Source organism: Peromyscus eremicus, chromosome 9, assembly GCF_949786415.1.
Source record: "Peromyscus eremicus chromosome 9, PerEre_H2_v1, whole genome shotgun sequence".
Classification (NCBI taxonomy): Eukaryota; Metazoa; Chordata; class Mammalia; order Rodentia; family Cricetidae; genus Peromyscus; species Peromyscus eremicus.
The window spans coordinates 88,935,612-88,951,162 of NC_081425.1; the positions used below are offsets into that span (position 1 = coordinate 88,935,612).

Sequence of the window (15,551 nt, forward strand, 5' to 3'; positions counted from 1 at the left end):
GCATCTCAGTCCAGCAGAAGTCCCCTAGCCATGCTGTGGTGTGAGAAGGGGGCTGTCTCAGCGCACCCCACTTAGGCTCCTTAGGGTCTAAATTACTCCCCATGTGCTGTGTCTGTAACATTCAGTATCTGCTTTTCTTCAAAGTTGATAACTCTGAGTTAAAATCAGCCTCATGGAGGGTTTGCAGAAATGAGGACCCTCAGACATTTCTGGTAATGTAAAATGGTATAGCACAGTGAGAAGCTACACACAAGTCTTCAGAAAGTTGAATTGCAATCCCGAGGTGACCCAGTGATTCCAGAACATGAAGTAGGTGTCCACATAGTCCCAACATAGTTAGGGGACATTAAGGTTTTTCTTTCTCAGAATGCATGGAGTGAGCAAGATGTGGTCTGGAGGAGTTCAAGTCCAAATTCACATGGCTCTTTCTGACAAGTACAGTGTGTTTGCTTTCTTCTCTTTTCTTTGAAGAGAAACCATTTTCTATCTCTTAGAACCTTTCCACCACAGTTATTACCAGACATAACATAATTATTTGAATTTAAAATCTTCAGTTACAGAGAGAGACCACATTGTTTTGTGTCTGGGTATCTATCTAATCCCCTCCTACCCAATAAAGCAAAGAATGGTATTTCATCCTATTTTAGCCACCCATGATCAAAAAGAGGCCACAAAAAGTCATCATGACCATGAGATCTACAGGTGATTTAGGTATGATTTATATTTATCTTCACTCCTTGTTATCACTCTCTAAGGGAGCCCTTTTCTCATGAATATTAGTGAACAGGGGAATAAGACTGTGATGACTATTCTTGGCTGTCAATGTGACTATATCTGGGATTAACTAACAACCAAAAATGGAGGGCACATCTGTGGGAGATTTATGCTTATTTTGAAGTAGGAAGATCTACTTCTAGTTTGAACTTTTGAGGTAGGAAGTCACACCTTTAATTCAGATCTTTAATCCAGATGTAATCGGGACTACTCCTTCTGTTGGAAGCATATAGAAGTCATGGAAGAAGGAAGCTCTTACTCTTTCTCTGCTTGCTCTCTCCTTGTTAGCTTATCCATTCCTTCACTGACATTAAAGCCTACTTCTTTAGGATTCCAGCATATACTGGACCAGCCGAGACATCCAGTCTAGTGGAGTGAGCATCTACTGGATTCTTGGATTTTCCATTCCTAGCCAGATATTGTTGGATTAGCTAGAGCACAGCTTATAAGCCATTCTAACAAATACCCTTTCCATAGAGAGATTCATTTTGTAACTTCTGTTCTCTATAGAACCCTGGCTAATACACTAGACATGTAGAGAGGAAATTCTAGAACAGTTAGGGTCTCATAACAGTCTCAGCTCACTTACAAATTCTCAGTGGCCATCTTCCCTTAACCTTAGCATTCCTCAGGTGCTGCTCACTTCAAAGAACTCAACCCTCCTCTTTTACATCATCCTGATCTAATTCCTTGACATGCTTTATTTCTCATACTATTAGGTATGGATGTTAAGGAGGGGAAGAGTCATTCTTAGGCAGTGCTTATAAACTGAGTGTTCAACTACCCTTGGGTAAAGTAGTGAAAAGATTCTAATGAAGCCGAAGAAATCTCTAGCTTTGGAAGGAGGAGGTGCTGAATGACTTCCCCTGTGTCACAAAAGAGATTCCTGGAAAGGAAACCTCAGCTTCTGGTCAGTTCATGGAGAACTAATTAGCAAGGAGGCAAAAGACTGTGCCCCATGACATCAGCAGACCCTTTGCTGGGCATTCTGTTGTATCCTGGACAGCTCTTGGAATCCCCAGTGATGTCACTAGTGTTGAAGTAGCACCAACATTCTTTAGGACATTGGTTCACTGACCACAAGTTTGGTCTCTAGAAATGTTATCCAGACTCAGAGGTCTTTGGGAGAGGGAATGGACAGCATGGAGAGACCAGAGTGAGGCAGAAGGAAGCTGGTCCTAGATCTCCCTGGAAAACATGGGGGAATAAGTTGTCCTGGGGAAGACTCAGTGAGTTCTGGGAATGGGCTGTGGAGTTTTCTGGATGTTTTTAGGCTTGAGCCTTCCAGGGATAGGACTCAGGAACTGGGAGCTTGTGGGAAGCAATAGGCCTATCCTGATTCTCTGGGTTCCTAAAGAGCAGACCCAGATCAAGGATCCATGATGATTCGTTTGGCAGAGTCAGGAATTGAAAGGCTGAAACTGCTTTGCTGGGTACCCTGTGCTTTCACTCTGAGTGGGAAAGGAGGCACAGAGGAACTAATGAGATTTCTGTACTAGGACTGTGTTTCACATTCACTGGAGTCCTTTCATTGTGTGCCAGTAATAATAAGGAAAGGGGAGTACCCTTGCAAAGCCATAGGTTCTGATACTTTACATTATAACCACTAGCAGGGCAGGATCCACCAAGTGCTACTGTCTTCCAGGGATCCCTAAAGTTTTGAGTTCCCTGTTGTGGGTGGTACACAGATCAGTTCAGCCTGAGAACTGTTAGATTCAGTGGACCTGGACTGAGACTGTCCCCTTCCTGGTAGCTCTGAATGTCCTGGAATGTCAGTGAGGATGGCTTAGTGAATCTAGTGACTATGTTCTGCCCCTGTATGGCTTCTCCATTAACATGAGACTCTGAAGCATAGAGCAAGTGACTTTGGCATCCCTATACTGCCTGAGTGCTTATGGACAGTAACAATTTTCTCCAGGCTCTGAAAGCACATGGCTGAGGGCTCTGCAGCCAATGTGCATCCTCTGCAACTGTGAGTAAGCCTTAAGAAGCTGTCCACTGTGTCACATTGTCTAGGGAGACAGAAGAAACCAGCTGACTTCTAAGACATCCACCCCTCTATAGAGAGATGGCAGAACTGACATCCACAGAGGGGGAGACTCAAGTCTGGGCTTTCAGAGCCTGCCTGGGCAAAGTCTCACCTGTCAGTCACTATCTGAGCATCCTGCAGTGTGTAAGGATTAACTGAGATGAGGTAGCGTATAGGGCAGGTGCTGTGCTTTGACTTCTAGAATTGGGTATTACTGAGATAGCTCACCTTGTCTAGCATGACTTGTCAGTGTGATATAACATCTTAAAGGACATAATTTGCCTCACATCACTCATTTGTTCTGGGATCCACCAAGTATGCTTCTGAACCCACAGTCTAGACTTCTGGTGAATTTTCAATCCAGACCAAACATGGTGCTAGTTATTCATTTCAGAACTGTCAATAAATTTAAAAGTGTGAAGTGTTTCTGTGGGAAAGGTCTATGGTGAAGGACCCCTAATAACCTGTCCTCTTGTGCCCTTCGCCTGCCTCTCTCATGCTCTGATGGATGTTGTAATTTAAGCGGACTGTGTCACCTTTCCTAAGGGCATGTGCATTGTCACAGGAGGCTCCAGTCAAGGAATTTGGCTCTTGTGTAGCTCTAGGTGAAACACCACAGCAGTGACACACTACATACTATCCCCATGACTAGGACACATTTGATTTTCTGTACATGCCTTTGCATATCTGTGTGTGGCCTCTCACTAGCCATTCGTCTCTCTTCAGATTCCACAAGCACTCAGGCAGGAATGGAGCCTTACACTTGTGGGAATGTTTGCTCCTGTGTCTCAGGGCTCACCTGGAGAGCCCCAGTCCTTATCATCTCCAGCCTGACATGTCACTAGTTGATCACACATTTGCTCACATCATGAGGGCTGTAATGTATTCTGCTGATGATTTGGGGTAATTTTCCCCATTAACTATGGGACTTTCTTTGTTCTGACAAGGCACCCACAACCTTCAACATACCCACATACTATAACAGCCTTGGGGATTCTCCACAATTTGCTTGTTCATATCAGGGGACTGATTTTCTTCTCCACCATCCCGACCTAATACCCTAGCAACCTTTATTTCTCATGTTATTGGTTAGAGATCTGAAGAATTGATGAGCCATTTCATCGGATGTGTTTGGAATAGAGACTTCAACTTCCCATACATGAATATATGAATAGTAAAAATATTCAAATGAAGCAGAGAGAAGAGATCTGTGGCTTTGTAAAGACAATGTACTGAAGTACTTTCCTTATGTTTCTGGAAGTCTCCTTAGAAGGGCAACATGGCTTTTTGTGCATTGCAGTAGAGCTAGTTAGTTGATAGATGAGGCCTCATGGAGATGGCCCTGGTAGTCCCTTCTCTGGAAATTCTGTTGTATCCTGGAGAGCCCTTGGTATTCTCTGTGATGTTACCAGTGTTGTGGCAACACCAAATGCCTGTAGGGTATTTGTTCAGTGTCCATAGACATGTGTGTAAGGCTGAGATGGCTGCTTGGGAGAGAGAATAGAGAACATGGAGTGACCAGAGAGAGGCAAAGGAAGCTTGCCTTTGGTCTTAGTGTCAAACCTGGAGAAATAAATGGTTTGGTGAAGAAAATGAATCCTGAGCAGGGGATAGCGAGCTTCTTGGAAGAGGTGAACTTGAGCTGGGGCTCAGCATCTGGGAGCTTCTGGGAAGCAATGGGCCTATCCTGTTTCTCTGGGCTTCTTAAGAGCAGACTCAGAGTCAAGAGTCTTTTATGGTCAGATTAAGAAAGCCATGGATTATTCAGGCTGCAGGTGCTTTTCTGGGAACTCCTTCATTTCATTCAGACTGGCAAAGAGGGACAGAAGGAACTGATTGACTAATGAGCTGTCCCTCTCTGGGTAGGGTATTGCTTCACTTTATCCTAGTGGATTCCTACAGTTTCCATGGGAATCTGATGCTAATAAAAAGGGAGGGCAATTCCCCTGGCCATCTACCAGGGCCTCAGACATTCGGATGCTTTGGTCCTGGGCAAGTGTGATCCGGACTTGGTGCTGCTAAACTATGGGGACATCGAGAGTTACCTGCATCACATCAGATATGAGCTGACACTGTCCTACAAATCTGCATGGCTGGGATACATTATGTCTTCCAGGGCCAGGGGACTGCACTAGGGAGTGAGGCACAAGCCTAGCCTTGCTGGTTGAGGACAGAGACATAGATCATGGGTACCAGTTTGAGGATAGCTGCCCTGCTCTTTGAGAGTTTCACTGGGTCCTTAGCATTTCCTCTTCCTCGGGCTTCTTGGGACTCATCATGGACTCTATTAACCTTAAGCCATTCAAGTATACAAGTTCACTTTTCTTTATCTACCTGCAGGGACTACAGAGGAGGCACCATCCCAAATCTCCACCTCCACTGGGCTGGAGCAGCAGATGAAAAAAACAGAGAAACTCACAAGCCGGCTACATAATATGACAAGAAAGAGAAATGAGCTGCGTGGAATTTTAGCCAATTACACCAACAAGGATTTGAACAACAGGTAGTCATTATGCCCAGTTCTCTGCTGACCATCTTGATACCACAGTATCAAGCCCAGGTTTCCTGAGGAACAGGAGACTGTACATCCAGGGTGTCCTGGTGCCTAAACTAAACTTCCTGAGTGCATTCAAGATGCAGAACTTGGACCCTGGGTAGGAGTGAGATGGGGACACAGGCTGTTCTGCTTCCTCCAAATGAAAAGCAGAGCCTGTGGCCTGAATCATAGTCTGGGGATAGGGACAGTAGTGCGTGAGCTCTCAACATGCATTTCAAGATGCCTTGACAAATGTTGGCTTGTGGGAGATGCTAGGTCCTGTTAGTTTGTTGTGAGTCTTTGTACTTGACCAGTGGATGTTTGTGTCTGAAAGCTCCTAACAGCAGCTAGGCAGCTGGGGCAAGGAGCCTTGTCCCATTCATCCATCTCAATTTGTAGCAGGAAGGCCTGGAGCTCCTCACTGCTTCTTTCTGGTCTTCTGCCTTATACTCTGAAATAGTGACACCTCCCTATATTTATTGGGGATCTTGATTGTATGTGGTGTGTGTGTGTGTGTGTGTGTGTGTGTGTGTGTGTGTGTGTGTGTGTGTCTGTGTCTGTGTGGGTCTATGTGCTCCTGAGTGTTCAGGCTCTGTTGTGGCATGGTCTGAGAATTTTACACAGGTTCCAGCAGATGGCACTGCTGAGGCCAGGGAAGCCCACTTTGAGCAGCAGGCTTCTTGGGCACTGTGCTCATCTTGGTGGAACATTGGAATTCCCAGTGGAGTTTATAAAGCCATCCTGAAACTGGGACTCCTCCCTGCAAATTCTCATTGTGTGCTCTGGTCCTCTGTGCAGTAATAAACACCAAATATGTGAATCCCTGTTGTGAAGACAGGAGAAATGTCATTATAGGTTTCTGGTGGGCCCAGATATGTGGCACAGACTCCTGGGAAGTTCTTAGAGAGCTAATCTATAACTCTAGGCCCACTGAGGGAGCTCATGTATCCCTGGCACCCCTCTTTGGACCAACTGCATCTTCTGGCTCGGGGACAGGACGGGAAAATAAGTAAGCAACAGGAGGTCCAAATGTGTAAGTGCCAGGCTGTGGCATCCACTGGGCTGGGGTAGTCCATGACCTACCCTTATTCATGTAATCCTTGTGGCCTGTGTTCATGAAGTTCTTTTCTCCTTAGGCCATGCCCTACCACAGGCTGAATTTTGAGCTTGAGATGCTCAAAATGGAGCATAAGCAGGTGATGTCTGACCTGCAGAAATTGCTCATAGAGATCATTGGTGCCTTGGACAAGTGCACGGGGCTGGCTGATTGAGGAGACTGAATCCTTCAGGTAAGTGCCTGATTTATCTTGAGAGGAACTGTCTCTGCCCTTCTTTGTCCTTGACCCAAAGTGAGGGCTCTGGTTCCAGCCTGTCTGCCTCTTAGCAAGCAGCCTGCCTTGTGGCCCTTGGTCTTGTGCCTCTTGGACTCAGTTTTGCTAAGTGTGGAAAAACACTGAGGCCCTACCATCATTGTCCTGCCAGCCTTGGGAGCCTTAGACAGAAAAATGGTTTGCACCATGAAGGGGATGTCTGGCAGCCCAGGTTCTCTGGGCACTGGCAGAGACTTCACAGACCTGGTTTCCATGGGACCTGTAGGCTGAATTTATTCCTGTTGGGACTTCTTCCCTCCTTCTGAGAGTGTTTTCCCTCTACCTGCTGCTGTTTTCCCAATATCATGATCAGTTAAGCACAGTTGTGGGCTGCACCTTGTTCTCAGAGGCACAGGATCCCTTTTGGCATCAGGGTTTACAGAAATAGTTTGAATCTCTCTGGAATTTGGTTATTCTCTGGATTTGGCCTGCCTCTGAGTGATGCTGACTTGGCAATTGAGAGCTCCATTCTTGGGCTGTCTGGGGGTCTGTGACTTTTCACAGTTGGTGGTATTTGGGGGTAGGAATGGCAAATAAAGGTTCTCTGGGGCTCACCATATTTTGGTGGTTGTACAGTTACCTCCACGGCCAGGTCCTCAGAGACTGGACTCAGCTAAAGAAGAATGTACATGTGTTGAGACTGAAGAACAGACTGCTGTGGAAGGAGCAGATTGAACTGGAAGAGTCCTGTGAGGAGCTGAAGAGGCTCTTGAAGGAGGCTCATGAGATGATCTGTGACCCCTGTCCAACAGGTAGGCTGAGGCAGCAGGGGCAGGTGCCCACCTTCCAACCATAAACATAGAGACACCCATATACCATCCACCCGTCCATCCAGACTCCCACCTACATATCATCCAAGTGTTGATTTCTGTGATCATTCCCAGGTCTTTCTGGAGAGTTAGCCTCTTGCAAGAATCTGGATAATTGGCAAGCAAACCCTCCTGCTCTGCCAGAAGCTGCAGTACATTGAGAGAGATGGGTCAGTCACATATTACACACCTACATGTCATTATGATCAGATGGCTGCTATGCAGGGAGGTACATAGGGAACAGCACAAAGCTTTCATTGATGATGTCAGTGGCCTGTGGCATATTTGCTTTGCAAAGGTCATGTGAGATCACAGGGAGGAAGCAGCCTTCAAGGACTAGAGCCCGGTGCCAGTGCCAAGTGAGTGGTTCTCATTGTCAACGTTTTGAGTGGCATGTGGTCTTCTCCTTTCTTCCTGCATCCCAATGTGTTCTCTTCCTTTTGCCAAGGTCTTGGTTCATAGTGACAGATGCCTTAGTACCCCCTTGTCAGTCCTTTTTCTGGGCATGGTGCTGGACAGTTCTCTGGGAGCATCCTGGAGTTTCCAGTCCGGAGCTGCCTGAATGACCATACATGTGGGAGGACTTTGACAGGGTGAGGGTTGGGGTGACAGATTTGAAGCTTCAAGAGACCATTTCCCCAATCCCCTCAACTTAGTTTAAATAAGCTGTGTGCTGCCCTAGGAAGTTTTAGGCCTCAAGGGATGGACTGCAGTATTGTGGGTCTCAATTGAAACACCTGATGTGCATAGTCTAAATTCAACTGTTTATTCAGCATGATGTCCTGTTCATTGTTTCCTGCTCACTTCTGATTTCTGTGGTCTATGTGTGATCTATGCAGATGAGTGTAAATGTGTACGTTGGTGGGTGTGTTCAGAGGCTACATAGTGAAATCCCATGTTGTCATCCATTGCTCACTCTCTTATTCCCTGGAGCTCAGGCCTTTCTCTGAACCTGAAATTTTCTCTTTGGGCTAATCTGGCTGTCCAGCACTCTTTGGATCTCCTGTCCTCCAAGGTAGACCTTCTGTCTTGTTTGTTCTCATCCAATTGCTACAAGTTTCAATTGCTCAGAAAGAGGAAGAATGTGATAGCTTTCTCTTTCTTCATTTACTTTTATTGTTTTGATGTTAATGTATTTTCTAATAAATAACAAAAGTCAAACAATACAGATGTTTTAAAAATAAACATTAGGCACAGAGCTTAAAACCACAGGAAATGTCTGGTTTGTCTCATTGACTTCACAACAGAGAATCCCACAGTGCATCTTCTTGCTGACATTGTGTTTCTGACTACTTCATGTGCATGGCTGTGTCTTAGAACATCTCATAGCTGTGTAGAGTGCTGCATTCCTGAGAAGCAGTGTAGGTCACTTCACTGGCCTCCTTCTGACTGACACTGGGGCTGTTTTCATATCACATGCACTGCAACCTGTTATAAACTTCCTGGGTTTTGACCATGGGTCACTTTCTTTCTCTTGAGCTAGGCAGGGTCTTCTGTGGAGGAGCCAGGGTAGGTTTAATAGAGAGACTGTGATGGATCAACTTGGAACCCGTGGGATCAGTGAGTCTTGGGATAGATAAAGCTCATGAAAGTAAAAGTAAGTGCAGACCAGGGTAGCAGAGCCTGGCTGAGTCTAAGAGTCTTGTAGACAGCAGCATGGACCCACTCCCCCGCTGCAGCAGACTTTCTGAAAGGCAGCCTTTTCTACCTGGCCATTCTGGGATCAGAAGTGTGTGTGTGTGTGTGTGTGTGTGTGTGTGTGTGTGTGTGTGTGTGTGTGATGCATTTCTGTACATCTCTGTTTGTGTGTGTGTACCTATATATGTGTTTTTTGTGTGTCTCTGTGTGTGTGGACTTTCGTGTGTTTTTGTATGTCTCTGTTTGTGTCTACTGCCTCTTGTGTGCATGATAGTGTCACTTTGTGTGTGTGTGTGTGTGTGTGTGCTGGGTGTGTGCTGTGTGATGCATTTCTGTACATCTCTGTGTGTGTGGACCTATATTTATGTTTTTATGTGTCTCTGTGTGTGTCTGCCACCTCTTGTGTGCATGATAGTGTCACTTTGTGTGTGTGTGTGTGTGTATGTGCTCATGTCTGGTTGTGTGTGTCAATGGTTCCTGTATGTATAGGTTTAAGTGCTTGTGTGTGTATGTCTGTGTGTATGGATGCTTATATGTGCAAGTATGTGTTTGGATGCATCAATATGTTCACTTTTTTGTATGTGAAACATCTTTAATGATGATGGAGTCCAACTTTGTTGAAAAAGTACTGTGCACACTCACTTTGTACCCTTCTAATATTGTATGCTGCTGCCCATCCTTCCACATGTCCACCTTGCTCACTAGAACAAAGGGACAGAAAAACTACTCTAAGTCAATGCTTTTGAGGTAATTGTAGAGGGAATAATATTTATCTACAAGAAAAGTCTTGGGAGCATACCAAAGAAATATGGTACAGGAAGATGAGGAGAGACCACTGTGGCAAATCAAGGTGTCTGAGAGGCAAGGTAGGCTGACTGAAGTTTTGTGTCCCTTCCCTGCTCTACGTGAATGATGACTGCACACTCAATGGTCATTGGCTCACTGTGTCTTCTGGTGCCCTGTCTTGTCCTCATCCTCATTGCCTGCTACCACTTTCTTTCCACCTTTGCCTAACTTTTCTCAGTTATCATTTTCCTTGAAGGTAGGACTGGATTTTATTTGTTGAGGGATTCTGACTTACAATGTGGTTCTAGCTGCAACTAAGTTCATCAGAAATTACCTAGCCGGGCTGTCATATGAGAATGGGGCTGTCTCAGTGCACACCCTAGATTCATGATGGTCTAAAGCACTCACCACATGCTGTAGCACTCAGTAACTGCTTTTCTTCAAAGTTCTTCATTCTGAGTTATAATCAGCCTCATGGAGGGTTGGGAGCAGTGAGGACTCTCAGCCATTGCTGGTGGTATAACATGATATAGCACAGTGAGAAGCCACACACTCTTCTCCAGAAAGTTAAACTGCAGTTCACAGGTGAACCAGTGATTCCAGAACATGAAGTAGGTGTCCAAGGAGAAGCTAGGGGACATTAGTGCTGTAGCAGCATTTCTCAGAGTAGCCTCAAAGTAGAAACTATCTAGATGTCTACATTCACTGAGTGAAAAAGTACAATGTGATTGAGCCCTTCCATGAATCGTTCAGCATGAAATAATACATGTAATCATTTGGCCCTGATATACTCAGCCTTTTGTTGCTCAAAGAAATCCTTGACACAATCACCTTACAGGTAGGAATTGTTGATTTTGACTCTCTGTTGTGGAAATTCTCTAGATTCCTGGGCTTCTGGGTTTTCTAGTTTTCTCTGACGTGAGGCAGCCTGTGGTAAAGGGTGTTCCTTTTGGAGGAAGTTGCTCACCTTGGGGCCAACTGGGAATTAGTGAATAAGACCAGTGAGCTGCTCCAGTTGTCCTGTGCTGGGGAACATTCCTATATTGCACAGCCTGGGGAACTTCCTAAGCAGGGTTGGCTAACCAACCAGTACCCCAGAGGTCCACGTGTCTGTGCATTAGTTTCACAGGAGAGGCACTTCAATGATTGAGCTGCCTGTTTCTCATGACCACTGTATTCTTCTATCAACCTACAAAAGTAAATCTTCTTCTCAATAGTATCCCTGGTGATTGCTCCTTATATTAACATTAGCTGGGAAATTAAACATGTTACTGCATTAGAGTATGCTTGTGTGTGTGCACACATGTACTTGTGTGTGTTCATGAGTTTGTGTGCATATGGTGAGCAAGCCACCACTGAGAACACAGTCTTCTAATGAACAGGAGCAAGAGAGTCTGGATGAAATACTGAAGGACCTGCTGAAGCAGAAGGAGCTGGTCACCCAGCAAAGGGACTTGGCAGAAAAACTACAACATCACTTCAGTGTCCCTGAGATGAGGTAGGAGCCCAGGCTTGGAGGAGTGGTTAGAACCATGTAGATCACCTGTATCTGGATCTCTGTCCTTTTGGGATTCCTACCATCTGAATAGCTCCCAGCCAGAGCCAGGGAAAGAACATCTCAGGATATTGTACTGGTCTGGTCATCAAGAACTTCTCCAGGAAACACTATGTTTGATCCTTTGTGTTTCTGGGGAGTGTGTATCCCTTATTCCTTTCTGGGCTCTCTGGTATCTTCTCAGTACCTTGTCCCCTGTGTCTCCCCACAAATCTCCTTATGGCAGTCCTCAAGCTAGCAGGAGGAGGGTTAGTGGTGGAGGACAGTGTGTGCTCCTGCCACTTTATTTTCCTTCCAGAACATCACCTTTAGAGAGAAGTTCCTACCTTTGCACAGATCTGCATGCAGCACACTCCTGCAGATTACAGGTTCTCTGCAGTGTGCATCTGTTTCCTGTGAAAAAATTTTACTGTTATAAGAAGATTTAGGGGTTGAGGAGTTGAACCTAGGCAGGTTTGTATACTGAAGGAATAATCAGATCCTTCACTGCTTTTCTTTTGTAGGATCCCCTAGAGGGTCTACATTCAGTTTCCCATGTTGCTCACATTCACCTGGTATCTAATCAAGGACATGCCTATCTGACCTGAACTGTAACTCAGACATTGGTACACTGTTATTTTTCCAAATAATGTATCTAGACAACTGGAGAAATGTATGGACTTTCTTGCCCAGCACAGTGTAGTGCTCAATTCATCTTCTAGTAGATTTTAAAAGCTGAGAATAAAATGCAGGCTCAGTTGTACTCTGACCCTTCTCCCTTGGGGAATGCCGGGAATGACCTCAGCGGAAAGGTCATGCTCGACTGTCCAGCTGACTAGAGCTGGTTCAGGCTCAACAGCTGACATGGCAGGTCCCCACCAGGCCTGTTCCCTAACTGCCTTCCTCCTCTGGGTCAGAAAATCTCCAGTCTGAGTTTGAACAGGATGAGAGCCTCCTGCAGACCGAGCTGCTGCAGCAGGAGCAATAAGTGTCCCAGACAAGTGAGCCACCCTTGCATCCCATCTCCAGCAAACATGGTGTTGGTGGGGGACTGGGGGATCTTGTCTTTGGATTTCAGTGTGAATAGGCCCTGATTTTTTTTAGCCTGTGGCACAGTCAGGCTGCTTCTGGTTCTCATTGCCTTTCCTTCTTACATAGCAGATCTTGAGAGAACTGAGGAGGCCAAAGAAGCCAAAGATGCCTTGAACCCATGAAGCTCTCCACCTCAGATCAAGGTCTGCTCAGAAGACATCCCATATAGTTGTGATCTCACCAGTGAGGCAAATACCATCTGACCTCCAGGTGATCCAGCCCCCGTCAATAGATCTGTTGACTCAGGATTCCTGAAGAAAAGAAAGCATCACAAAAAACTCAAGACAGAAAAACCTGAGACAAGAATTATTGGGAACCCTGACATTCAACAGCAAGTGGTCCCTGTGAGGGCAACAACAACATGGAGGGTAGAGATGTTGGTGAGCAAGACATTTTCTGACAGTTTAATGTCGATGGTTTTGGCAAACTGACTGAGTCCTTAGCCCTCCCTAGGTGGAGGGAAATCTGTCATGGAAGACTGTTGATGTCAAGCTGTTCCTGACAGACTACACCAAAAAAACATCATTTTTCATTCTCCAGGCCAGTGCTGAAGCTGACTCCATGTCATGCACCAGTGTTGCTGAGGATAATGCACCACAGAGATCTCCACAGTCCATCATTCCCCGGGTTAGACATTTTTTCCTACATATTTAAAATCAGTGGGTATTTCTCCATTTCTCAGCTTGAACTGAAGTGACTGGTCCTGAGAAAGGATTTATAGAAGACATCTGAGTCATCTTTGATGTTTTTTGGTACTCAGATGCTGCCCACATATTTGTGGAGTCTCTAGTAAGCACACAAGAGTCTGTATGCTGAAAGAATCAAATAGTGACCAAGACATTACAGGATCAGCAGTGTGTGATAATTTATCAAAAGCTTCCCAGAGGGGCACAAAGAATGCTCTAGAAAATGTCTCATCCTTAGACTCGGTGAAGGCTTGGCCTACAAAGCCTGAAGGAGGCATGGCTATACTAGTTTTGAAAAGGCGTTTTACAATCGCTGACTGCCTTCCTACCATGTTTCCAAGCCCAGCCACAGGCTGTAGGTCTGTGCTGCTAACTGTGCAGCAGAGAATGCTGCTGGCCTTAATTGTTTTTTGTTTGGTTTTTGGTTGCTTTGGGTTTTTGTTTTGTTTTGTTTTCTTTGTTATAGATTGAGATTTTGCTATTTATTTGTTCTTTCTTTTGTTCTTGTTGTTATTTGGGTATTTTGCTAAGGCTGTTTACTGTTTATATTGACTGCTCCCTTTAAGCCCCTATTGAGTAATATTACTGAATTTTATTAATAATAAAGTGATTTTGAACTTTTCTGTCTTAGAACCTATTTCTTTGGTCAGGTGTATTGTCTCACTCCAGTAGCCCAGAACCTCTTGTAACACCAGAACTCTTGTGTGCCCAGCTTGGGCTACAGAGTGGATTCCCAGGCAGCCAGGGCTACACAGAGGTTTGGATGAGGATGGTGCTGCCAACTCTGTGGATTCCCATTGCATGATGGAAAAAGTATCGATACTGTATCCTTGTGGTCATATATTTAGCTATCTCTAACTATAGCATTCTGTATACCCACTTCATGATGTGATCATGTGCACCACATTCATGAGAAGTACAACTGTATTGCTGTAAAGCCTCTCAGGAAATGAGAACATTTACTAAAGGAGTATGAGAGAAATCCATGGCCTGCTTGCCACCTGGAGCCATGATGATGTCCCTTCCTGCTCTGCTGCCAAGGGCCATGTCCTCTCCAAGGCCCTGACACAGCTGTGGGAGTCCATGTTGATACCCATGCATCCTCTACCAGTGAGGGCCTGACAGCCACCTGCAGTCTTGGCTACCACCTGTGACCATGTTAGAGTCAAAGGGATATGCCCCCAAAGGGGACATATGTGTCTTAGAAGCCTGTGCTGCCCCCTAGGAGTATAATGACATCAGGGCTGGAGCTATTACTGAGGGTCATATTTGGGTCCATGGCCCTGCTGTAGCCAGGGTCTCTGTTGATATCTCAGGCATCTGTTGTCATCAAAGATGCTTGGAATTTGGGCTACCACCATGGGACATGGTGCTGGTGGGTCCTTGCCAATCTGTGTGACCTTCAATGCCAACCAGAGCCATGGTGATATCCAGGCCTGGGCTACAACTTTGGAACATGCCTAGGTCCATGCTGCAAACACAGCGAGGATCATTGTTCATATCCATGGCCTGTATGGCCACCAAGGGTCACACAGAGGTACGTAGGGGTCTGGGCTGTCACCTAGGACAGACACATGATAGTGTCTAAGTTGTGTGTTCCTGCAGGAGCCATACAGGTCTGAGTGGCCTGTGTTGCCACCAGGGACCCTGGTGTCCTCCAGGCCTAGGCTGCTGTCAAAAGTCATGTCTGGACTAACAGACTTGGTCTATGTTGGTGTCAGTGGCTCCTTTTACTACTGAAGACAGGATAGAAACTCAAAGAGTTAACCCCACACTTCACTGGCCTTAGCACTAGTGAGATCTGAACTTGCCCCTCACCCACTGCAGTACTGGGGAGAGTGGGTTCTGCACCTGGACTGAGCAGCACAGTAGAGCTGACCCTGTTGGTTGTGGTGTCAGTGAGCTGGCCCTGAGGCTGTGAGAGCAGAAGAGCTGAGTCTACCCTCTTCTTCTGCCTTGTGTTGGCCAGGGTAAGGGAAAGATCCCTGCCTCACCTGAGCAAATGCCACCTGCAGCTGGTGGGATAGTGGGACTTTGGGCATGAGAACAGAAGAGCTGGGTTAGCCTCTTGACAACTATAGCAAGTGGGTTTTTGGGCCTGGTATATCACCTTTAAAGCACTAGAGCTGTCCTTTTACTCTGAGTGTGGATAAGTCAGATTTGAGTGCATGAGAACAGGACAAAGGCCTCTCTCCATTCTGCCCATTGCATGGGATGACCTTGGTGGGGCAGTGGTGGAGAGCTTGCCTGGGTGGAGATGATGAAGGAAAACAGGTAGCTTGACCATCCCAGGTGTC

The 15,551-nt window shown here is 45.8% G+C and overlaps 2 protein-coding genes and 2 long non-coding RNA genes across 5 annotated transcripts in view; 3 read left to right on the forward strand and 1 right to left on the reverse strand.

The window, feature by feature from the left end:
• The window catches only part of LOC131919654 (disks large homolog 5-like), a 406,205-nt gene that overhangs the window by 279,679 nt on the left and 110,975 nt on the right, over window positions 1–15,551 (forward strand). The window lies entirely within an intron of this gene.
• The window catches only part of LOC131919657 (disks large homolog 5-like), a 77,713-nt gene that overhangs the window by 37,202 nt on the left and 24,960 nt on the right, over window positions 1–15,551 (reverse strand). The gene's annotated exons all lie outside the window — the stretch shown is intronic.
• LOC131919677 (uncharacterized) lies at window positions 1,829–6,601 on the forward strand. Its single transcript, XR_009381359.1, has 3 exons — window positions 1,829–2,003; window positions 5,144–5,306; window positions 6,493–6,601. It is a non-coding gene; the product is annotated as an uncharacterized LOC131919677 (long non-coding RNA).
• Window positions 11,141–13,876, forward strand: LOC131919667 (uncharacterized). The gene is made up of 2 exons (XR_009381344.1): window positions 11,141–12,477; window positions 12,638–13,876. It is a non-coding gene; the product is annotated as an uncharacterized LOC131919667 (long non-coding RNA).